At 38.8% G+C, this 24,838-nt stretch overlaps 1 long non-coding RNA gene across 5 annotated transcripts in view; it reads left to right on the top strand.

The window, feature by feature from the left end:
- Nucleotides 1-24,838, top strand: part of LOC132539459 (uncharacterized) — a 111,223-nt gene that overhangs the window by 37,616 nt on the left and 48,769 nt on the right. For 4 of the 5 annotated variants that reach the window (XR_009550758.1, XR_009550760.1, XR_009550756.1 and 1 more), the window contains exons 3-4: nucleotides 16,885-17,403; nucleotides 23,315-23,398. This is a non-coding gene — a long non-coding RNA (uncharacterized LOC132539459). Of the gene's footprint in view, nucleotides 1-16,881; nucleotides 17,404-23,314; nucleotides 23,399-24,838 lie in introns of all 5 variants that reach the window. The other variant, XR_009550759.1, reaches the window with a different exon arrangement.

Here is a 24,838-nt window from a genome sequence, read left to right as displayed (position 1 = left end):
AGGCAAAAAATATATATACACACATACACACACACACACACACACACACACACACACACACACACATATAGCAATAGCATCAACTTCCCCCATAATTTCAATTCCTACCTACTTAGTGATCTCTTCTTCCAGTGCAGGCCTTTCTCCTAAGCTTCAGCTACACAGACCTCCATCAGTATTTATTTATTTTTATATTATCTTTATTTATATGTTGGATAGAGAGGCATAAATCGAGAGAAAAGTGAGTGATTGGGAGAGAGAGGTGCCTGGTTAAGTGTTCACATTACAATGCACAAGGACCCAGGTTCAAGCCCCTAGTCCCCACCTGCAGGGGAGAAGCTTCATGAGTGGTGAAGCAGGGCTGCAGGTGTCTCTCTCCCTCTCTATCTCCCCCCTCTTGGCTTCGCTCTGTCTCTATTCAATATAAAAATAAAAAGTTTGAAAAATTAAAATAAAATAATTAATTTTTAAGAAGAGAGAGAGGGAGGGAGAGATACCAGCAGCCCTGCTTTATCACTCGCAAAGCTTTCCCCCTGCAGGTGGGGACTGGTGGCTCTAACCTGGGTCCTTGTGCACCATAACATGTGCACTCAACCAGGTGTGCCACCACCTGACCCCACTCCATCAGTATTTAATCCTCCATATTCAATATATACTCATTTGAGCTTCTCATCTCCCTCCCATTTCCCCATCTCTCATCACACACACACACACACACACACACACACACACACACACACACACACACACACGCCCATATACAAGCCCTGCTCATATTCCATTTGTTCCTACCCTAATACCTGTACCTCAATTACACTTTACAAGCAAGTAAGGAACTAGGGAGCCATTCTAGACCTCTCCCTCATCTTTGTCCCAACCATTACTGCCCTAACCCAAAGTCTCATTGTTTCCTACAATGACTGTAAAGCCATGCAAAAATACATACATTTCACCTTAAAAGAATAAAATAGGGGCCACATGGTGACACACCCAATTGAGTGCTCACATTACAGTGCAAAAGGACCAGGGTTCAAATTCCCAGTTCCCACCTGCAGGGGGAAAGCTTTGCGAGTGGTGAAGAAGGGCTGCAGGTGACTCTCTGTCTCTCTCCCTCTCTATCTCCCCCTTCCCTCTCAATTCTGGTTGTCTCTAGCCAATAAATAAAAATAATTTCTTAAAAAAGAGTAAAATAATCAAATCACACTTTACACATTCCCTCTATTATTCAATTTCTTATGGACCAATGTAAAGCTCAGTGGTACAAAGGACATACTTCACAAGGGCCCGGATTTGATTCCTAGCACCAAAAGAGAAAAAAACTGAAATGACATCTGTTGCTTTATTAGTAAGCCATGTATATCTAGACATATACAGCTTGTACTGTTTCCACACATCAGATGCCTTATTTATACCCCAATACCTAAGAGTGTTTAGCATATGACAGTTGTTGCTATATGTTTGCTTTTTAATAAAGTAAACATGGCATGTTTTAAAGTATCTATAATTATTAAAGTGCATATTAGGAACTTAAACACTTTAAATAGTTCAATAAATACAATTCACATTAATCTTATATAATAAAATAGAATTTTTACATTTTGTTCACCAAGATTTGCATATATATACATATATATATAATCTACAAACATATGTGCAAATCAATAAATCAGAAATTAAATTCTATATAAACTGAGTTTCCTCTCCCTCTGACCCTACTGTCACAAACAATACTTAGCTTAGCGGTGTTCTCTTAAGATTAGTTTCTACCACTGGTCACATCCTAAATGATGAAAGCAAATATATTCTAATGATTCTAATGACAACACTATCCCTTATTTATTTATTTATTTTTAATAGAAATAATTGTTGACATTCATAATTTGGTCAGTTACCTAAAAAGCTTTCTAGAGTTGGACAAAGCAAAAACAGTTGTGCTAAAATTATAATAGTCAATAACAAAATACATGAAATAGAAATGTAATTGATATTTGTCTTTTATGAAACTTAGCATATGTTCCTGGAGTTTTATTAAGTGCATGAAAGGATAATGCTAGTCCGCTCCACTCTGCTAACTCTTTACCCACATTTTATAAATATGTAAAACTCTGTTCAGTTCACTGTAGACCCTCCTTGATTCTATAACCTCTTCCCTAAAATTATCCTTATTTCACTAAGAAGGAATGAAAATCCATAAATAAAAAGAATCTAGTATAACTTTCTCAACCTTAATATGCTTTTCAACCCAACACAAATAAAATTTTTCTGCTGTAATTCTCCCAACCCACTTACAAATTAATTCAGGACTCTCTCTCTCTTTCTCTCTTTCTCTCTTTCTCTCTCTCTTTTTCTTCCTTTCTTTTTTTTTTTTTTTTTTTTTGCCACCAGGGTTATCACTGGGATTCCACATCTGCACAATTCACCACTTCTGGTGGACATTTTTGTTTGTTCATTTGTTCTAGACAGAAGTGAAAATACAGAGAGAGAGACAAAGAAATGAAAGACGTAAAAGCATTGCTCCACTACTCATGAAACTTGCCCATGATGTTTCCATGTGGCATGGGGAGCACAGACCCAGGACCTCACACATGATAAAGTATGCACCCAATGGGCTAAGCCACCTCTTAGCTCCCATAGATGTCTTGTGATTTAGGGTTTCTTATCTGAAGGAGGGGCTTTCTTTCTCTCAGAAACTCTCTTTGTCTAACAGTATGGACACTGACCTTTCTGTCCACTGATGCAGGAAGTCTGTGTCTACCTGGGTTTTTCCATATATTATGGCTTTGCTGTTGATTCCAGTAGGAGGGGAATCAGGCTGAACCCAGATTCTTGAGCCTATACTTACGTTTCGTACTATATGTGCTTAACCAGCTTGCACCACCGCCCGGCCCCCCAAAGTACTTTTTGTTGTTCATTTATCTTTTTTTATTTTTATTTATTGATAAGAAATATTGACAAGACCATAGGATAAGACAAGTACAATTACACACACAATTCCCACCACCAAAACTCTGTATCCAATCCCCTCCCTTGAGAGCTCCCCTATTTTTTATTCCTCTGGGAATATGGACCCAGGAACATTATGAGGTGCAAAAAGTGGTAGGTCTGGCTTCTGTAATTGCTTCCCTGCTGAATATGAGTGAAATAATAGATGAAAACTTCCCAAAGTATTTTTATGACAAATATTTTTGAAGAAGTTTTAAACTTTGTCTTATTAATAAATACCTAATACTTTTATATCTAGAGAATTAAACTTTAGAAATTTCAATTTTATGTAAAGAGGCAATATTAATAATAAGTGCTATTATTCTTAGCACTTTTGAATATAGTGCTAAGAATGGTGAAATCATACCTGTAGGAGATCCTTGATAAGAGGGAAAGAAAGCTAGAAAACAAAGAAGGGAGGGAAGGACTGAGGAAAGGAGGGAAGAGAATAGAAAAAGAAAGAAAAATTAGACCTATTAGTTTATCAGATTTATACTGAGGGCTGGGGAAATAGCATAATGGTTATGTGAACAGACTCTATTAGAACTGCTTCACCGCCTGTGAAATGACACCCTACAGGTCCCTGGGATCCTTATGCTGGTCCTTGCGCTTTGCGCCACGTGCGCTTAACCTGCTGTGCTACCACCTGACTCCCCAGACTTTCTTAAACACTGTAAAAACTTAGAGTAAATGAACCATTCTTAAGGCTAATGTAGAAGAAGGAGGAGGAGGAGGAGGAGGAGGAGGAGAAGAAGAAGAAGAAGCAGCTTCTTTTAATGGGAGTAAGGCAGTAGCGCAGCAGGTTAAGCGCACATGGTGAGAAACCCTAGGACCTGCATAAGGATCCCAGTTCGAGCCCAAGCTCCCCACTTGCAAGGGGGTCGCTTAACAGGCAGTGAAGCAGGTCTGAAGGTGAATATCTTTCTTTCCCCCTCTCTGTCTTCCCCTCCTCTCTTCATTTCTCTCTGTCCTATCTAACAACAATGACATCAATAACAACAACAGTAAGAAACAACAAGGGCAGCAAAAGGGAAAATAAATAATTTTTAAAATGAAATTAATAATATAAGCTTGATTTACTTACATTCACAATTTAATTTAACATCTTACTGGGATTTAAAATCATAACTATTGTAAAAACAATGTCATCTCAAGTAATTTAGGGTTGCCATCCCAGGGGCCAATGTTAACTATCAGAGTCCTCCAAATGTGGTGGCCTTATTGACAGATATCCCATATTCCAAACGACAAATAATCTAACTATGTAAATAACTTACTAAGTAGTAAAAAAAATAAATTTGTATATCTTTCAATACCTTAAAATTATTCAATTAGATTCTCCATATTTCTGAACTTCTGTGACTCTAGTCAAAACCATGATAATAAATGGGATCTAATTTTTTATTGTCCTTTATTGAACATTTATTTAGCTTATGCTTTCAGTCTGAAATAACATCAACTGAAATCTTGGACCTATTTAGTTTTATAACCTAATACTTACCAATTCCATATTAATGTTGTTCAACCTTTTTTAATGCTTATAACTACTTCTTTTCTTATACTTGCCTACTATTTTTGACACATGCTTTCCATTGACTTCAGTAAAGCACCCAGTAATATTTTTCAAGGATGATAACCTAGGTGGTATACTTTCATACAGAAATGATAGCTTGACAGGTCCTTCTAGGTTCAAAATAATTTTTCCCTTAAACTTCTGTAGATGTGTCATTGTTTTCTGGCATTTAGAGTTGCAAGAGAAAAAAATCCGTGGAAAAAGTCCCTGATTTTTGTCCATTTTTTTCTTTCTGAATATTCATTAGCATTTTTCTTTCACTGTCAAATTCAAAAAATATCGCCAGAATACGTCTAAGTGTTGCTTTCTTTTCATGAAATTTTAACAATATCCTGTAAGCTCTTTCTATTTGCAAATCAAATCCGTCCTTTAACTTTGGTAATTTTTCCAGTTAGTCCCTAAATTTCAGTTTAATCTGGCCATTTGAATTACAATTATTTTTTGTGGATTTTTTCCACTTTTTTGTTGCCTTCATTGTTATCCTTATTGTTGTTGTTATTATTATTATCATTGCTGTTGTTGTTGTTGTTGGATAGGACAGAGAGAAATCGAGAGAGATGGGGAGAGAAAGAAAGATACTGCAGACCTGCTTCACCAACTGTGAAGCGACTCCCCTGCAGGTATGGAGCTGGGGGCTTGAACCAGGATCCTTACGCCTGTTCTTGCGCTTTGCGCCATGTGCATTTAACCCACTGCGCCACCACCCAGCCCCCAGGATTTAATTTTTTATGGAACAATATAAGCAAATGCCTGATGAACATAGACCCCTCCAATCTATTAATAATACATGTTCATTTTAAAAAGTGAACAATGAGATTAGATTGTGGAAGCTTACTTATCTCTTCTTTATATACACTCAGGTTGTGCCTTCCAATCCCAGTTTTACTTAGATTTGATTTGATTTTTGCATGCAGAGTTATCTCAGGGGCTCATGCTGGCACTACGAATCCACCACTCCTATGGCCATTTTTTCTATTTTATTGGGAAGGACAGAAAAACTGAGGGGACGGAGAGATAGAAAGATAGACACCTGCAGACCTGCTTCACCACTTTGTGAAGTCTTCCCTCTACAGGTGGGAAGCAGGGGAAGACTCCGAATCCTTGCGTAATACTATGTATGCTTAGCCAGGTGCATGCCACTGGCCAGCCCTCTTAAATCTTTTTATTTATTTATTATTGGATAGAGACAGAAATTGAGATGGGAAGAGGAGACAGAGAAGGAAAGAGAGAGACACCTGCAGCCCTACTTCATCACTCCTGAAGCTTCCCCCCTGTAGGTGGGGACCAGGGGCTTGAACCCAGGTACTTGAGCACTGTAATGTGTGCACTTAACCAGGTGCACAGTTGGATGGGTACTTTTCTCTTTGTTTTTTAGATTCCAGATGTGAGGTAATATAGTATTTGTCTTTCTAAGCCTGACATAATATAATTCATGTTGATGATGAAGGTAGGATTTCCTCATTTTTTAATGTTTTATTTATTTATTATTGTATAGAAACAGAGAGAAATTGATAGGGGACGGTACAGAGGAAGGAAGACAGAGAGACACCTTTGGCCCTGCTTCACCACTCATGAAGTTTTCCCCCTGCAGATGAGGACCAGGGGCTTGTACCTGGATCCTTGAGCACTGTAATGTGCGTGCTTAACCAAGTGCACCACCATCTGGCCCCGGATTTCCTCATTTTTAATGGTTGAATAATACTACACTGTTTTTATATATCATGACTTCTTTATTCAGCCATTGATGGATACTTTTAAGATGAGTATCATGTGCTTCTTGAAATGATACCCTGAAAACATAATGCCACCTATTCATCCTAGTTTAGTTGAGAATATATAACCTCAATCTAATTAAGAAGAACCAGACAAAACCCAAATAAGGAACATTCTATTAAAGGGATACAGAAGTTATATTCTTTGGGTGGTGGGAATTGTGTGGAATTGTACCCCTCCTACCCTATGGTTTTGTTAATTAATCCTTTCTTAAATAAAAAAATTAAAAAATTTAAAAAAGAAGTTATATTCTTTTTTTTTTTTTAATAGAGACAGAGAAACAACTGCAGACCCGCTTCACCACTCATGAAGTTCCTCCCCTGCAGGTTGGGACCAGGGGCTTGAACCTGGGTCCTTTTGCACTGTAATGTGTGTGCTTAAACAGATACACCACCACCCAGCCCCTAGAAGCTATATTCTTTAAGTACCTCAGGGTTATAAAAGATAAAAGCTACGGAAATGTTCTAAAGCACAAGGCAGTTAAAAAGTTATGACAATTAGGGAGTCAGGTGGTGGTGTATCAGGTTAAATGCACGTAACTCAAAGCATAAGGACCGGCAGGAGGATCCTGGTTCAAGCCCCCGGCTCCCCACCTGCAGGGGCGTCATTTCACAAGCGGTGAAGCAGGTCTGCAGGTGTCATTCTCTCCCCTCTCTGTCTTCCCCATCTTTCTCAATTTCTCTCTGTCCAATCCAACAACTATGACAACAATAATAATAACTATGAGCAACAAAATGGGAAAAATATCCTCCCGGAGCAGTGGATTCATAGTGCGGGCACAGAGCCCCAGCAATAACCCTGAAGGCAAAAAAGAAAAAAGTCATGACAATTAAATGTAGTGCTTCAGACTGGCTCCTGTAAGGAAAGGAGAACATGCTTCAAGGGTCAACCTACAAAATCAAAATACAGACCATATATTAAATTATTTCAGTGTAAGTTTGTGTATTTGCTTATTACCAGAGCACTATGGTATAGGGCACTGAATCTGGGGCCTGGGCATGAGTACATTTTCATAACCATTATGCTATCTCCCATACCCTCAGTATAAGTTTATAAAGTTAATAGGACAACAAGGGCAACAAAAGGGAATAAATAAATTAAAATAAAATAAAAATAAATAAAATAAATAAAGTTAATAGGAGATATATTCCTAAGTATTTGGAGATGAAGGATCAGGACGTATATAACTTGACCTTGAATGGCTCAGAAAAAAATTATATGTATTTATTATGTATGTGTTGAGTGAAAAGCACACAAGAAAGCAAGCATGTGGTAAGGATATTCTTTGAACTGTTTTTATTTTTGAAACTTTTTGAGTTTGAAATTATTTCCAAATAAAGAGGGTATTTTCTCTAATTAAGTTCACCTCAGAAAACTAGACCAATAGGAAAAGAAAAGTTGTTTCTTTTTAAGCCCATCTAAGGGCAGAAATGTAGCTCACCCAATAGAGTACACACTTTACATGAACAAGGACCTGGTACCAATAGAACCATGCACAGCATAAGAGGAAGTTCCATGAACAGTGGAGCAGTGCTATGGAGTCTCTTCTCTTGCTCTCTGAGATTTAAAAAAAAAGTCTGCTGGGAACAGTGCAATTACACCTGCACAAGGCCCAAGTGAGCACTATTTAAAAAAAAAAAAGTATTTTTATTATTTATTTAAAATACTGTCATGAACATTTCTTATTTTTTTAATTAATTAATTTATTTAAGAAAGGAGACATTAACAAAATCATAGGATGGCGGGGTACAACTCCACACAATTCCCGCCACCCAATCTCCATATCCCATCCCCTCCCCAATAGCTTTCCCATTCTCTATCCCTCTGGGAGCATGGACCCAGGGTCATTGTGGGTTGCAGAAGGTGGGAGGTCTGGCTTCTGTAATTGCTTTCCTGCTGAACATGGGCGTTGACTGGTCGATCCATACTCCCAGTCTGCCTCTCTCTTTCCCTAGTAGGGTGAGTCTCTGGGGGAAGCGGAGCTCCAGGACGCATTCGTGGGGTCTTCAGTCCAGGGAAGCCTGGCCAGCATCCTGATGGCATCTGGAACCTGGTGGCTGAAAAGAGAGTTAACTTACAAAGCCAAACAAATTGTTGAAGAATCATGGACCCAAAGGCTGGAATAGTGGAGAGGAAGTGTTGGGGGGGGGGGGGATGGTACTCACTGCTAACTCTAGTGTACTACTGCTTTCAGGTATATATTTGCCCTAGTTTATGGATACCTGTGAACATATGCTCTATCTCCCAGAACCTGGTCTATATCTAGGTTTTGGGACTTTGTTAGGAAGTGAACCACCTGGGATGGAATTAGAGAATACTATGAAAGGAAAGGTCTCACCCGATTGATGAAGCTGAAGGGTTGTCATTCCACACCTGAAGTCTCTGGACACAGTCTGAGGTGAAGCATGCTGGGGTGGCACTCGTTACGTTGATTAGGTTGCAATCAGCGGATGCAATATTATTTGATAAGAATTGGGAGAAGCATACGGGAAAGAGGGCCCTACCCTAGGGTCCCAGGACTGGGGGAAGTTTAGGCTCTATGGTAGAAATGTGAGGTTCCTGCTGTCTTAGGGTTCAAGAAGACAATGGATAGTTACTGTTATCATCACATTATTTGGTAATTGGGTTAACTTTGAAAAGTCCCTTTGTTAGACATACAATCAATTTTCCCCCCTCTCATTTTAATTAAATAGTGATTTATATGACTACAATTTAATAGGTGTGTACATAAACACCATTCCCATCACCAAAATATTGTGTCCCATCCCATCCCACCCACCCCCACCCCCATACCCCGCTGGCCCAGGAAGCCGCATGTCCACCCTCCCGCTCACCACAGGGTTTTTACTTTGATGCCCTACTTTCAATTTAGTCAGATCCTGCCTTTAGTTTCCCTTTCTGATCTTCTTTCTCAACTTCTGTTGATGAGTAGGATCATCCCATACTCATCTTTATCTTTCTGACTTAGCTCACTTAACATAATTCCTTCTAGCTCTGACCAAGATGGGTCAGAGAAGTTGAGTTCACTGATCTTAGTAGCTGCATAGTGTTCCATTGTGTATATATACCACAGTTTTCTCAGCCACTCATCTGTTGTTGGGCACCTTGGTTGCTTCCAGGTTTTAACTATTATGAGTTGTGCTGCTATGAATATAGGAGTACACACATCTTTTTGGTTGGGTGTTATGGAGTCCTTGGAAGAGGAAATACTGGATCATATGGAGTCCCCAGGAGAGGAATTACTGGATCATATGGAAGGTCCATGTCTAGCCTTGTGAGAGTTCTCCAGACTGCTCTCTACAGAGGCTGGACCAATTTACATTCCCACCAGCAGCCCTGGGTCCATGCTCCCAGAGGGATAGAGAATGGGAAAGCTATCAGGGGAGGGGATGGGATATGGAGATTGGGTGGTGGGAATTGTGTGGAGTTGTACCCCTCCTACCCTATGGTTTTGTTAATTTATCCTTTCTTAAATAAAATAAATAAATAAAATAAAAAATTTTAAAAAAGGGTTCCTCTGTCCCCACAGCCTCTCCAGCATTTGTTGCTGCTGTCTTTTCTGATGTACGCCATTTTCACAGGGGTGAGGTAGTATCTCAATGTTGTCGTTATTTACATTTCTCTGACAATCAGCGACCTGGAGCAGTTTTTCATATGTTGGTTAGCCTTTTGGATCTCCTCTGAAGTGAATGTCTTGTTCATATCCTCTGCCCAGTTTTGGATGGGGTCACATGCTTTTTTGGTGCTAAGTTTGCTGAGCTCTTTGTGTATTTTGGTGATTAGTCTCTTGTCTGATACAAGGCATGTGAATATCTTCTCCCATTCTGTGAGGGGTCTCTCTGTTTGTGTGATAGTTTCTTTAGCTGTGCAGAAGCTTTTCAATTTGATGTAGTCCCATTTGTTTGTTTCTGCTTTAGTCTTCCTTGCAATTGAGTTTGTTTCATCAAAGATGTCCTTGAGGTGTAGGTGGGAAAGTGTTTTACCAATGTTTTCCTCTAAGTATTTGATTGTTTCTGGTCTAACATCCAGGTCTTTAATCCATTTGGAGTTGATTTTTGTTTCTGGTGAGATAAAGTGGTTTAGTTTCATTCTTCGCATGTTACAACCCAGTTTTCCCAGCACCATTTATTGAAGGGAGCCTCCTTCTTCCATTTAATACTTTAGGCCCCCTTATCAAAGATTAGATGTCCATAGGTGTGGGGGTTCTTACTTGTGTTTTATAATTATTTTACTTTTTGTTTAACCAGAGCACTGCTTTGGTGGAGGGGGTTGAATTTGGGACTTTGGAGCCTCAGGCATGAAAATTTTTTTTTATTATTTATAAAAAGGAAACATTGACTAAACCTTAGGATAAGAGGGGTACAACTTCACACCATTCCCACCACCAGAACTCTATGTCCCATCCCTTCCCCTAATAGCTTTCCTATTCTTTAACCCTCTGGGAGTATGGACCCAAGGTCATTGTGGGATTTAGAAGGTGGAAGGTCTGGCTTCTGTAATTGCTTCCCTGTTGAACATGGATGTTGATAGGTTGATCCATATCCCAGCCTTTCTTTAACTTTCCCTAGTGGGGAAGGACTCCAGGGAAGCGGAGCTCCAGGACATATTGGTGGGGTTGTCTGTCCAGGGAAGTCTGGTCAGCATCATGCTAGCATCTGGAACCTGGTGGTTGAAGAGAGAGTTAACATACAAAACCAAACAAATTATTGACCAATCATGGACATAAAGGCTAGAATAGTGCAGATGAAGAGTTTGGGGGGGTGGGGCTCTATTTTGTAGATAGCTAGTAGGCATGTTTTAGTTAAATTCCAAAGGGCCTGTGGCTATACTACTGTTTTCTGTTTGTTTTGCCTGAGCCTGAAATCTGATATGCAGGTGGATCCTAATTATTGTCTGGGAAGGTGATGTCATGGCTGGCAGAAGGACCAGAAAGTTGGATCAGGGAAGAGAGTAGCTCCCAAATATGGGAAAGGTGTATAAATATTGTTGACTATAAACCCCATCGATCTGATGTGATCTGGGGCCCATATTCAGCTTAGGAGCCTATGTGACCTCTGCATCCCTGTAGATCTGAGCTCACATTCTGTGGTCCTAATTAGGAACATTCCAAGCTGACCCAATATCAGGACCCATCTTCCTCAGGTGTAGCATAGAGTATATTGTCCAGCCTCCCTTCAGAGGATGGACTATTCTGTACTATTGTTGATTCAAGTTGAGGGCAAGGTCCTATGGGGGCCCACAAAGGGGTCTATTGTGTTGTTCCTGATAGGAATGATGGGTAACAATGGAGAAGGGGATTTATTCAAGGTCTAGGCCCATCATGTCTGTTTGGTAGTCTCAGGACTCCCCGAATAGGGCCCCAGGAAAATCTTTTTGTATAACCATTATGTTATCTCCCCCATCTTTTTTTTTATTATTTCGACCATAATTTTGCTTTTTATTTATTCATTATTACTGGGTAGTGACAGAGAAATAGAGAACTAAGGGGGGAGAGAGAAGGAGAAATACCTAAAACCCTGCTTCGAATTCATGAAGATTTCTTCCTGCAAGTAGGAACCCAGGTGGTTGTGGACATGGTTGAGCACACTTATTACAGTGTGCAAGGACCCAGGTACAGCACCACCTGGCCCCATCCAGCTAAGTTTTTTTTTGTTAAATATTTATTTTATTTATTTATTCCCTTTTGTTGACCTTGTTGTTTATTATGGTAGTTATTATTGTTGTCATCGTTGTTGGATAGGACACAGAGAAATAGAGAGAGGAGGGGGGAAGACAAAGATGGGGAAAGAAAGACAGACACCTGCAGACCTGCTTCACCGCTTGTGAAGCAACTCCCCTGCAGGTGGGGAGCTGGGGGCGCAAACTGGGATTCTTACACCCGGCCTTGCGCTTTGTGCCACCTGCGCTTAACCCCCTGCACTACAGCCTGACTCACCCATCTGAGTATTTTTAAGGCATCCACTAGTATATACTAATTTTTCAAATTACTGTTCAAAATCTTTTCTTTTTTTAAAAATGCATTTATTAATGAGAGAGATAAGAGAGAGAAAGAACCAGACCTCACTCTGGTACATGTGCTGCCGGGGATTGAACTCAGGACCTCATGCTTGAGAGACCAATGTTTTATCCACTGTGCCACCTTCCTTTTCTTTCTTTTTTTTTTTAAGATTTTTTTTAATTTTATTTATTTATTTTCCCTTTTGTTGCCCTTGTTGTCTTTTTTTATTGTTGTTGTAGTTATTATTGTTGTTGTTATTGATGTGGTTGTTATTGGATAGGACAGAGAGAAATGGAGAGAGGAGGGGAAGACAGAGGGGGGAGAGAAAGATAGACACCTGCAGACCTGCTTCACCACCTGTGAAGCGACTCCCCTGCAGGTGGGGAGCCGGGGGCTGGAACCGGGATCCTTACGATGGTCCTTGCGCTTTGCGCCACCTACGCTTAACCCACTGCGCTACCGCCCGACTCCCTGTGCCACCTTCCAGACCACAAAATTTTTCTTCTTTGAAAGTTGTAAAGATGAGGTCTTATAAGTTGAAGACATCTAACTTTCAGTTTTATCTAAATAGGTTAGTATGTTGAAGTCAGCATTCTATTAGTAGCACTTACTCATTAGAAATAGCAGGAAGGGGCTAGAAGTATAGCACACTGAGCAGAGTGCCTGCCTTGCCAAGTGTTCAGCTTAGATTCAAGTCCAGGCACCACATAGGAATGTCAAGGCAGTTTTTTTTTTGTTTTTTTTTGTTTTTTTTTGCTACAGAGAGCTTCAGACAGGGACAGAAATAGGCAGACAATGTGTGTCTGTGTGTGTGTGTTCAAGAATACATGAGAATGTCAGGGTGGTGGTGTGTACCTGAATGAAAAAAACTGACCTGAGGGTAGCCAGACTCAACAAAAGTAAATTAAATATATACATATTTTTAAAAGCTGGCGTCAGGAGGGAGTATTGAAATCACAAGGCCTCTTCTCTCAACACTAACCATATTTTACCATTTTTTGCTGGTGATTACATTCCAATTTCCAAGTAAAACCATCAATTTTTTTTTTGAGGGAAAAGCCAGTCAATTTAATGAACAGATTTCCATGCCGATTCAACTTGATTCCTGCTTCGTACACCCCCCACCACGTAGCTGGGCTCTGCTTGATGCAGTAACAACTTCAGTTCTGCTGTTCTGACAAGCAGAGGGAGTATGCAGACACACAAACTAGGCAGGGGGTAGAGGAGGGGGGTTAATTAGCTCTTCACTGTTTGAAGATGAAAGAAAATTGAAAGTTTCTAACACAATACAATCCTCAACTTTACTTTTTTCATAAAGTACATCACTTTTTTTTCATAAAGTACTTTTTTCATAAAGTACATCACTTTTCATAAAGTACATCACTTTTTTCATAAAGTACATCACAATACAATCCTCAACTTTACTTTTTTCATAAAGTACATCACTTTTTTCATAAAGTACAACTTTACTTTTTTCATAAAGTACATCACTTTTTCATAAAGTAAAGTCTAGGGATGGTATTCTCACTGGGTTCTTACCTAAATTGGAGGATCTGAAGTGCTTTTTTCCTTAAAATTCAACTCGGGAATTTGCACCCCCTTGTGGTCATACATAAAATTCTTCAATTTGAAAATAACTTCTCAGTTGTGCTTTTGATTCAGGCATAGAAACCATGTTGTAAAAAAAGAAAAGAAAAGAAAAGAAAAGAAAAGAAAAGGAAAGGAAAGGAAAGGAAAGGAAAGGAAAGGAAAGGAAAGGAAAGGAAAGGAAAGGAAAAGAAAAGAAACCATGTTGTTTGATTTTGTTTTCTCCTGCTTCAATCAGTCAACAATGTTTAACAAACAAAAAGTTTCACATTTGTTAAATAAAATCTTAAACAAAACAGAACTTAAATCTACAACTGACTTCCTTATGAAAACTTTATTCTTCTGACAAAAATTGTATTTGATAAACATCAGTTGTCAGGCTGATTTACCAGTTTTTAGGGGCTCTTAAACAAGAGTGCTAACAACTAGTGTCTCTTACTATATCTTGACTTTTAAGAACAATTCTCAAGTTATTTTTTATTTTATTTTATATTTTACCAGAGCACTATTCAGCTCTGGTTTATAGTGAGTGGTACAAGGGGGATTCAACATGGGACTTTGGAACCTCAGGCATGAATTTTTTTTCTTTTTGCATAACCATTATTCTACCACACACACACACCCCAAGTTAAAATTTAAAGCTCAGTATTAATGACTAGCTCACAATATTTACCAATATGCCAAGCAATAATGCAATGCCTTTAATATACTAGATCATTTACATTTTAACAACAGCTGAATGAGGCACTAACTATATTAGCACTATTCCTTTTACAGAAGACCAACCTAAGAAAAATTAACTCAGGTAGGGTCACATCTCTAGTAAGCTGCATAGCTGAGACCCAAGTCTTGGCAGTTTGGTTGAGTCCACTCACTTAACCAATGTACAAAAGTATCATAGAGGTACAAGAAAAATATACTCTGCTATTCTATTTCTTTTGTTGTTTTGGCTTGGGGTGAATATGTATGCCCTGGCAATCCAATACAAGGCCTCAAACTTGCACACATTCTACCACTGAGGTACAGCACCATCCCTTTGCCCTTTTAATTCTTGGCCTCAAATTACAAAAATCCATTTCTCTGCTAATTGTACCTCAGTAATGCAAGCCTAGTCTTCTTCACCCATTCCCTTCTTAGTACTGTACTTTCATAGCCATTGTCTTACTTAATCCTCTCCATGACATATGTCTGTTTACTCAAAACAAATATGGTTCTTAACAAGTCAAGTTGTGGAACAAAAACTGGGCCGAGATATCTGGCATACACCAGATTTTAAACTATTAGATTCTATAGAAAATACATTATAAGGGAGCTGGGTGGTGGCGCAGCGGGTTAAGCGCACATGGCAGGAAGCACAAGGGCCGCTGTAAGGATACTGCAGGGGGCTTGCTTCAAAGGCAGTGAAGCAGGTCTGCAAGTGTCTGTCTTTCTCCCTCTCTGCCTTCCCCTCCTCTCTCGATTTCTCTCTGTCCTATCCAACAACAACAACGGCAGCAATAAAAATAACAATGACAATAAACAAGGGTAACAAAAGAGGGAAAAAATAAATTATAAAAAGAAAATACATTATAATTTGGGATCAGGAAAAAGGTAACCAATCAAAAATAATCTTGAAAAAATATAATCATTTAGGATCAATAATAGGAAGGAAGGAGAGAGATTGCATGTGTGAGTGTGTGTGTTCATCTTAACTAGCCTGCACGTGGCTAAGTCAACTAATAGAAATCTAATAATTCAGGCAAATGAATTATTAGATTTCTTTCTTTTTTTAAGATTTTATTTATTCATGAGAAAGATAGGAGGAGAAAGAATCAGATATATCATTCTGGTATATATGGTGCCAGGGATTGAACTCAAGACCTCATGCTTGAGAGTCCACTGTGCCGCCTCCCAGACCACATGATTAGGTTTCTTAAGGAAGATGTTAAACATTGATAACTTCATCATCACTTAGTGACCTATCAGAGCGCCCAGTTTTTAAAGGTGGACACAGATTTGCCAGATCTTAAGCTTCTACTAAATAGTTGTAAGTAAAAATTTAGGCTGAGTTTCATAATCTGAGTCTAGGGTGTTTTGTGTAAAATAACAATACCTACATCTTAGGGCTATTGTGATCAGTAAACACAATTAATCCGTAGAGTACTTATTTTGCACATTGTACAAGACTCAGTTAAAAAAAAAAGTACGTATTACTCAACTATTTATCCGTGCATTACACAACGAAAAAACCCTTCTTTGCTAGATTGAGTCCATTTACCTACCATGCCATGCCATTAAAATAATTTTTTAATCACCCTGAGCGACACCCAAAGGTGGTCCAGTCACCTGTCTAAACACCAAGCCGAATGTTTAAGAACTAGTAAACCCTTGAGAGACGCTGGACCAATGAAGGCATTTACGCAACAGGCAGCCAGGGACTGAGGATAGCTCCAGCAAAGCTCCAATCCTTAACTCCAGGCTCACAGGACTGAGTCCTGCACGCGGGCGCGCGCGCGAACACACACACACACACACACACACACACACACACACACACACACACACACACACACACACACACACACACACACACACACACACACACACACACACGGAGCAGGGGAAACCACACCTCTTGTGTGAGCTTAACTTGGATCACTCTGCAGGGTAGGCAACAGCCCAAGGCTTAAGAATCTGACAGATGCGGTCTCATGCTTGTGCCTTTTACCCATATTGCCTTAACCAAATTAACTTTTAAGTCTGAGCTATGTTTTCCTGGTCTGCAAACCTAGAATAATAGTACCTGCCTCATAAATTCTTCTGTAAAGCGCTGACATACAGTAAAAGCTATGCACTCAAGCAGGACTGCTTTAAGGACACGTGTTTCAATGTACAGGGTCTCAGAAACACAGTCTGGGGCTAGGAATTTCACTGACGGTGAGATGGTTTTTTTTTCGTCTAAGATGGGCCCTTGTTTCTTTTTCCCAAGCAGAAGAATCAATGCATATCGACTGACACCTAAGGACCTACAGTCCCAAAGTCCCCAGGGCTCCTCCACCTTTGCGGTTGTGAGAACTGCTCCACGCAAGCGCAGAAGAGCTAGGAAGCCGGCAGCTTGAGAAAGCAGAACCGCGGACCTCCGGGATTCTGCGCAAGTGCAAAGCGCGGGGGTTGGGGTGGGAGTTGTGCGCATGAGCAAAAATGCTGGGGAAAGTGGCGACCGGGCGGGGGAGTGTAGAGGCGATATTGACAGCTGTGGCGGCAGCCCGCGTTCCCGGCATGCCCCGGGGCGGCGGGGTTGGCTCTAACGAATTTGAATGAGGAGCCTCAGCGCTTTCGGCGCCATTTTCGAGTGATGCCTGATCTCATCCATCTAGCGGGAGGAACGTTATAACCTGTCTGAGGGCACAGAGTCGCTCGGACTCGACCGAAAAAGATTACTGAAAAAAATTGTCAAAAATTTTATCGAACCAGAGGAGCCCGTGGAGCTTGGCCGGGGCTGGCGCCGTCGGTAAGAACCCGTGAAGTCGCAGAGCGAGCGGGACTCGGGAGGGAGCAGCAGGGGGCCGGGTGCGTGGTGGCCGTGCCAGGGGCTAGACTCGAGCCCGCCTTCATTTTTATCTCCCGCCACTCCCTTCCCCCTCAAAAAAAAAAAAAAAAAAACCCTGGGAGAGCGAGGGCTGGGGGTAACTGGGTGTGTGCAAGTGGGCGGCGGCGGGCGGGATGTGGCGGGAGCGCGGGGCGCCGGGCGGGGGAGGGGAGCGGGGCTGCAGTTTGAGCGGGACGCGCTCGGGCCGCGGCCGCCGCCCAGCGATCTGTCAGCGGGACCCCCAGTCCAGGCAGCGGCTGGGGCCGGGCCACGGGCCCTTGACAGGAGCGGCGGGGCAAGCGCCCGTCCTCCGTGGCCGAGCCGCGCAGTCTCTCTCGAGCCGCAGTTTTCGCAGCCCGCCGAACGCTCCCTTCTAAGCAGGAAACTTCAGGTCGACTGAGGAGCCTCGGGTGCGTCGAGCGAGCGGTGCCCCCCCCCATGCCCGGGCAGTGGGAGCGGGGACTGGGCGACGCTGCGGGGTCCGGCGGGATGTTGGGGGGGGGCTGATTTTCGAGGTCTCGGCAGGCGGCTTCAAGAAAGATGCTGGACTTTCACTTTTTTTTTCCTCCGGATTTTGGTCATCTGCACTCATGGGCGCTGTCCTTTAGGGGACGGGGAGTTGCATGCAGGTGAAGATGAAAAAGGGGCTGTTTTCTCCTCCGAGTCGCACTTAGAGGAGGTTTTCTTTCCTCTGGTCTTTGGAACAAGTCTCAAGTGGGGGGCGGAGGAAAGCAATCTGTGAAAATGATATTCATCTTTTCCTCCCGAAAAATCTTTCCCGAGACGTCTTAACGGTCATTTTGCAACCTTCACCTCTTCTGGGGAAAACTCTTGGGCGGAGGGCAAAGTGGGGTGACGGTACTTATACTTGACTTTCCGGTGTGCGCTTTTTTTTTTTAAGCTACTCGTTTGCAACAGTTTTAAGGAATGCTCTCTGTAACGACTTTATTTTTTTTTAATCTCTTATATCGTACTGAATCTTTACTAATTCTCCGGGCTGAGACATCAGTATTGATAGATTAACTCTTTGCTGTCGCGGTGTTTTGAGTGCAGAGCGGCGGCTCTGGGTCGCGAATATGTTGGAGATTTTTTTCCTCCCCAGCAGTACTCAGTTGTTCCAAAAGCCGAATAACGCTTCCCGGAACCGCACGCCGATGCTCTTTGGGGCCCCTTGCTCATAGTTTAACCCCCTGGAATTGATTGATGTAACGAGTTATTGATTTCTTATTAAGATTGGGGCGAGCCCTGATTGATTTCTTATTAAGACTGGGGGGGGGGCCTGCCCTTACTTGGATCTTTTTCCCTAAAGAGAACAGGAGCGCAAAATGATGTTTTTCAAATTGGGTCTAACGGAGCTCCCCAGGCTCAGGACTTGTTGCCTCTGATTGGCTAGAAGGTGCGGGACTGGGGTGGGGGGGCGCGGGGGAATACTGAACACTAGGTCTTGATTTTCAAGTTTCCGAAAAAAAAAAAAAAAAAACCTGTGCTCCTAGGGAACTACGGAAATAGTTATGAAAGGTTAAGACAGGGTGTTAAAAAAGAAAAACAACAACTTGGCTTTCAATAGTTTCTTCACCTCCCATAAAGGAGTTTTAAGTGGCTTGAAATATATATTAAAGATAAGACGGAGGGAGGGGGAACAGCAGTTTTCTCTAGATCATCAATCCGCTGGCTTATATATATACACGAGACTTGTATATATTTGGAGTATACTTGCCCCTGTTCCATGTTGGTTAAAATTGTAGGATTTGAGGATTTCTCCTTTAACAGGTATTTTTCACATTCAGCTACATATTTGTTAGATGCAGGTTGTGGAAGAAATTTATTAATAAAAAAACTTTAATGTTCTCAATATTTATAATGAGATTTTGCATAAAATTGTAGATATTTTAAAACGGTATAGCTAATTTAAAATATTTAGAATTTGCTAGTTCCACCACTGCAGTGTACATAACACTTTGATTTACAAGAAATTTGTTGCTTAATTTAGACAGTGCAACAGGTAAGTACGCACAGGTGCATATAACAGTGTTAATGCTTTTTTGGTTTTAAGCTGACTTTTGTTTAATGTTGCTTAAGACAGCCGTCAGTATATTTCTATTACCAAACTAGCCCTCTCTGATACAAGGCGGGTGTGGTTTTCAAAGTAATTCAGTAAACTCACTGATGAATAAGAATAACTATAGACGACTTTTGAATTATTTTAATTTAAAAGAAATGTATGTTATTTGTAAATAGTAGTTCAAATTATTAAGATGACAGTGTTTAGTCTCACATTAGGTCAGAAATGCATTCTTAGAAAATAATTAAAATGAAAATATCTTATGACTTAAAAATCTAGTACTGCAAATATAATTGGTTAGTAAGTGGAATGGCTGAGTTTATAAATCATACTATTTGTATTGCCTTCGTGACAAGAATTGTAATTAAAGAAGCTAAGTTTATCCTTTTTTCAGAGCTATTTAGAGTCAATTCATGAAAGTTTTATAAAGGGTGACAATTACTGTCTGTAAAATTGGATTTAATGAGTTATAGGATCCCCTTTTATATTTTAAATGTAATTCTACCTACAGTACCCAAACCAGTCGGTTTGGGGTGGTGTGTGTGTGTGTGTGTGTGTGTGTGTGTTTATTTTAAAATCATTATGTGACTTGGACAGTTTTAAGGGTGTATGTGGTGAAGGAAAACTAATTTTACCATACAGTTAAATTTACTCATACATTCTTAGTGCTTTCTTTTTTCTTTTTCTTTTTTTTTTTTTTGCCTGTTGTTTTTGAGGGCAATAAGTGAAGGATAGTTTTGTCTAGTAAATCATGTTTTTAAAGCAATGAAGGATTCCTTTACTTAAAATACTATTTTTAGAGCTTGTGGACATAGCACCTGAATAAGATGAACAGAGTCTAAAATATCTTCCTTTTTATGTGATGCTAAAGAAGGCAGATTTTGGTTTTAAGATTTGTGGACATGTAGGTCTCAGGTCTAATAGATTTTTTTTTTTTTGTCTGTAAAAGTTGATAGTTCTAATTTTCTTCTATTATAAGAACTAGGAAAGTAATATTGCCACAGGAAAACAATGAGGAAAGGTATTGCCACAGAAGCTCAGTTTTGTAATTTAAAGCTGTTTACATATTGGGGTGGAGGGGACTAGAGGAGACATCATTCTTCTTGGTACTGTTGATTTTCATTAGCCCTTCACATTATTTTAAAAATTCAAATGAAAGTACACTTTTTACTTCGTTTTAATGCTGTTAACTTGACATGGTTGTGCAACTACAAAATGTAGCCTTAGATGTTAATATCCTAGCTATTTTTTTTAATCTAGAAGTAAAAGAATAGAAATCTCAAAATAGCTTTCATATTCTAGATCATTTGCTGTGTCATTCTTTGTATGTATTGTTCATTGGTTTTTCTTTGTGGTGACATGTATATTTTTGTTTGCTTATTTATTGTTATGTGCTTTGTTATTGTTATGTGTTTTGAATGTCATAAAACACTTCTGTCCAGAAATAATAAGTTTGGTCTACTCCCCCCACCCAGCAAAAAAAGAGACCATATGCATATATTTTCTGCTTGAAACATAAACACCTAATTTTAAAAACTCAAATGATAAGATGTACACAGTTTTGAAATCCTGTTCTGTAAAAAAAAAAGTTGGTTTTATAAAAATTTTCTGGTCTAAAATTGGCTTTTTAAAGTTTTTCTTCTTAATGGAACTTAATACTACTCATACTGATATCTTTTTGGAATGCCCCTTTTTATAGGACAAAAAGCCATTGATTATAAGTGCCAAATATAGTATTCTCATATAAAATATTAGTATACATGTGCTTGCTTGCTTATCAGCAAACTTAGAACCAATATGTGCCAGGCAACTAATTCTGGCATGTAATTAGAGCTCAAACTATGACTTGTTGAAATAATAGTAACCCCAAATCTCTTTAAGTCCAAAAGCAAATCAGCAATAAATTACCACTTTCAAGTAAACATTAAATTAAATTAAGCCATTTTGCATTTAATTTTTATAAATGACAGTAGTAGAACTTCCAAGCCATGATTGTCTTTTAAGGATAACACATCAATTTTAGACTCTCATATTACTAGTATTTGTATGATTATTTGCATGTACAAATGAGTAATAGTTTTCCTTTAAATAGTGTTTCTGCTAGAGAATTGATTCTCTTTTGCTTTTTTTTTCCTCTTGCCTATTTGAGAAATGTTTTAAAGGATCTTTTTAGAAAGAAGTTGAAATTGATATTTACATCTTTTTTATCATGCACCTTTAGTTTTAGTATTTGTCTTACACTGAGTCCGTTTTGTCCTTTATTGTCCAGTATTTGTTGTTTCCCTACTACTTAAAAACTTAGCATTTTGACATGGAGTGCATATAAAAATAGGATGCCTTAACTATATCAGTATTCAAATTTTTTTTTAAAATCTGTTTAGAAAGACTTTAAAAATTAATTTTTTAGTGTGATGTATGAATTTCTGTTTGTGAATTATGTGTTTGTAGACTGTGCCATTAAGCTATCAAAAATTTGATGACAGAAACAAACATTTAAGCTTTCATTTCTTTTTCTGGGTCCTTATGTAAAAGCAGGAAATCTAGAACATTTTCAGTTAACATAGAGTACATTATAAGTAAATGTTTGATAATTTAACAGATTTATATAGTTGCTTGTCACTTAAATCTAAGATTAAGGTGAAACGAAAGACCACTTATATACACTTGACTACACCACTGCTAGTTGGAAATATTAAAAAAAAAAAAATTTTGAACCGTCATTGCTTCATTACTTATGAATATTTAATTTCTTTGAAAATTACATTAGAACTGTAATGTCTTGAAACATTTTGAAATATTAAGACTAGGCATAACAACAAACTAGTTGAAAACAGCCACAATTCACAATTTCTGTCATTATTAGAATGTTTGCTAATTTAGAAATAAAGAAATGTGATAAAAGTTTGTCCATATCCCTTGTCACTTTTTTTAACTCTGGATTTGGAGTTTTCAAAATACAGACTATTACTTCTGGTGTGTTTTTTTTTTAATAATTTTTTTATATTTTATTTATTTATTTTCCCTTTTTGTTGCCATTGCTTTTTTTTTTTTTTAATTTTTTATTTAAGAAAGGATTAGTGAACAAAAGCATAAGGTAGGAGGGGTACAACTCCACACAATTCCCAACACCCAATCCCCATAACCCACCCCCTCCCCTGATAGCTTTCCCATTCTCTATCCCTCTGGGAGCATGGACCCAGGGTCGTTGAGGGATGCAGAAGGTAGAAGGTCTGGCTTCTGTAATTGCTTCCCCGCTGAACATGGACGTTGACTGGTCGGTCCATACCCCCAGTCTGCCTCTCTCTTTCCCTAGTAGGGTGTGACTCTGGGGAAGCTGAGCTCCAGGACACATTGGTGTTATTGTTGTAATTGATGTTGTTAGGACAGAGAAATGGAGAGAGGATACTTGTGGTGTTTTTAAGACATTTTGTTTTATTTTGTCTTGTTTAACCATTTCTATAATACATGATCCCCTCCCCCACAAACACTGCTTTGAAATAAATGTCCTAAGGAGAAATGAAAGCAGAAACATATTAATCTGATTTGTTTGAAGAGTCTTGGGGCGATCAAGCATATCACAGGTGTTTCTAATCAAGTTACTTCTATTTAAAAAAACATTTCCAGGTTAGAGCTTCTGTAAACATTGGCAAAATAGGGGTCATTTTAAAGGTTTAAAGACCTTACCTCTGTTCAGGGATCAACTGTGGTACTACAGGAGGTGGAAATCTGTTGAGTGTCTTCATGCTATAATACATGACATTTTTATTGCAGGTTTTGACCTTTAGGAGAGAACCAATTCAGAAGAACAACCTAACTTCTTTGATTGAATGTGTTGGAACATGACAGGAGATTAAGGTATACTGATGAATTTTTAAAGCATATTATCTTTGCAGTATAATTGAGCTACACAGTTAGTAAAGGTAGAGTTTTTGGTCAACTAAGATCAATAAAGATGTATTAACAGGCAGAAATGTTGTGAAGTGGCCAGGGTTCTCTTATTAAAACTCCAGAATTTGTTTAGTATATTTTATATTTTTATCTCCTATTAAGTTCAGTTCTAACTATTCTAAAGTATGTACATATGACTTATACAAAGTACATCTTAAGGCTGTTATAGTGTGGTATATAAAATAATTAGATAATACATTTTTCATCTTCAAAATGAAGGCTTTAAATTTAATGGAATTTGGTGCTTGGATGTTTGACAGATAAAGTGGTAGAGTCTCAAAATTAGATAACATTAATGAGAACATTTTAAGAGAATTTAAAGTACTTCAATTACTATTCTAATCAAAAGTGGCAATCTAACTAAAACTAAAAACCCAGTTAATAAGAAACTAGAGGGGGTGGTAGGTAACATAATGGTTATGCAATCAGATTCTCATGCCTAAGGCATGTGTAGTCCAGGTTCAGTTCCCGCCTGCCAGGTTCAATTTACCACCATAAACCAGAGCTAAGCAGTGCTCTGGTAAAAAATAAATAAAAATAGAAACTAGTATCTTTCTTAATAGATTTTTCTGAGTAGAACGTTTAAATCCTTCATATCAAAAACTGAAAACTCTAAAAATATTTAGTAGTAGAATCACCAAATTTCCAGCAACTTAACTACAACTCCAAAAACCTTTATACAGAACCACTTTCAAGTATGTTAACTTACTTTGATTTTGCAGTTTTTAGTTGAAAATTTCATATAATAAGCTAATGAAAGTATTACTGTTTTCTGAATGACAGTCTGGTATAATAAAGTCAGTAAATAATATGACTTGGTTATATGATAAAATATTAACTAGGAAGTTGTTTTTCCAGCTATTTGCTATATCTGATAAGGTTTATTAAAATACAACAATAAGTTTTTTTTATCTAAAGCATTTTACATTGCTTAAGATAGAAGAAATTTATCTTAAGTGATGTATAATTTAATCTTAAGAGTGAAGGGTAATTACCATCATTTTAATAGGGCTGCACTTATTTTTAAAATAAAATAATCTTTGTTTTTTAAGCACTCTTAGGTGTGTGTTTAAGAATGTTTGATCATTGAGATACATAATAAAAAACTTAAAAAATTAAGATTAGATATTTCAGTACTATCAGGTTTTGAGTGAGTTCCTTGGAAATGATAACTAAGTAAAATGTTTAAAAATTAATGAAGGTTGAAGTGCATATATTGGTGTCATTGAACTATATAATGTGGTTTGAAATATAAGACAATATCTTAAGTGATTTCATAATGTTATGAAGAAAGCTAAATTGTTTGAATAGGATGAAAACAGAGTTTTTCTCTAGCTTAGCCACTAT

The sequence above is a fragment of the Erinaceus europaeus genome, chromosome 7 (genome assembly GCF_950295315.1).
Source record: "Erinaceus europaeus chromosome 7, mEriEur2.1, whole genome shotgun sequence".
Taxonomy (NCBI): domain Eukaryota; kingdom Metazoa; phylum Chordata; class Mammalia; order Eulipotyphla; family Erinaceidae; genus Erinaceus; species Erinaceus europaeus.
This window is presented reverse-complemented; position numbering and strand designations above follow the sequence as displayed.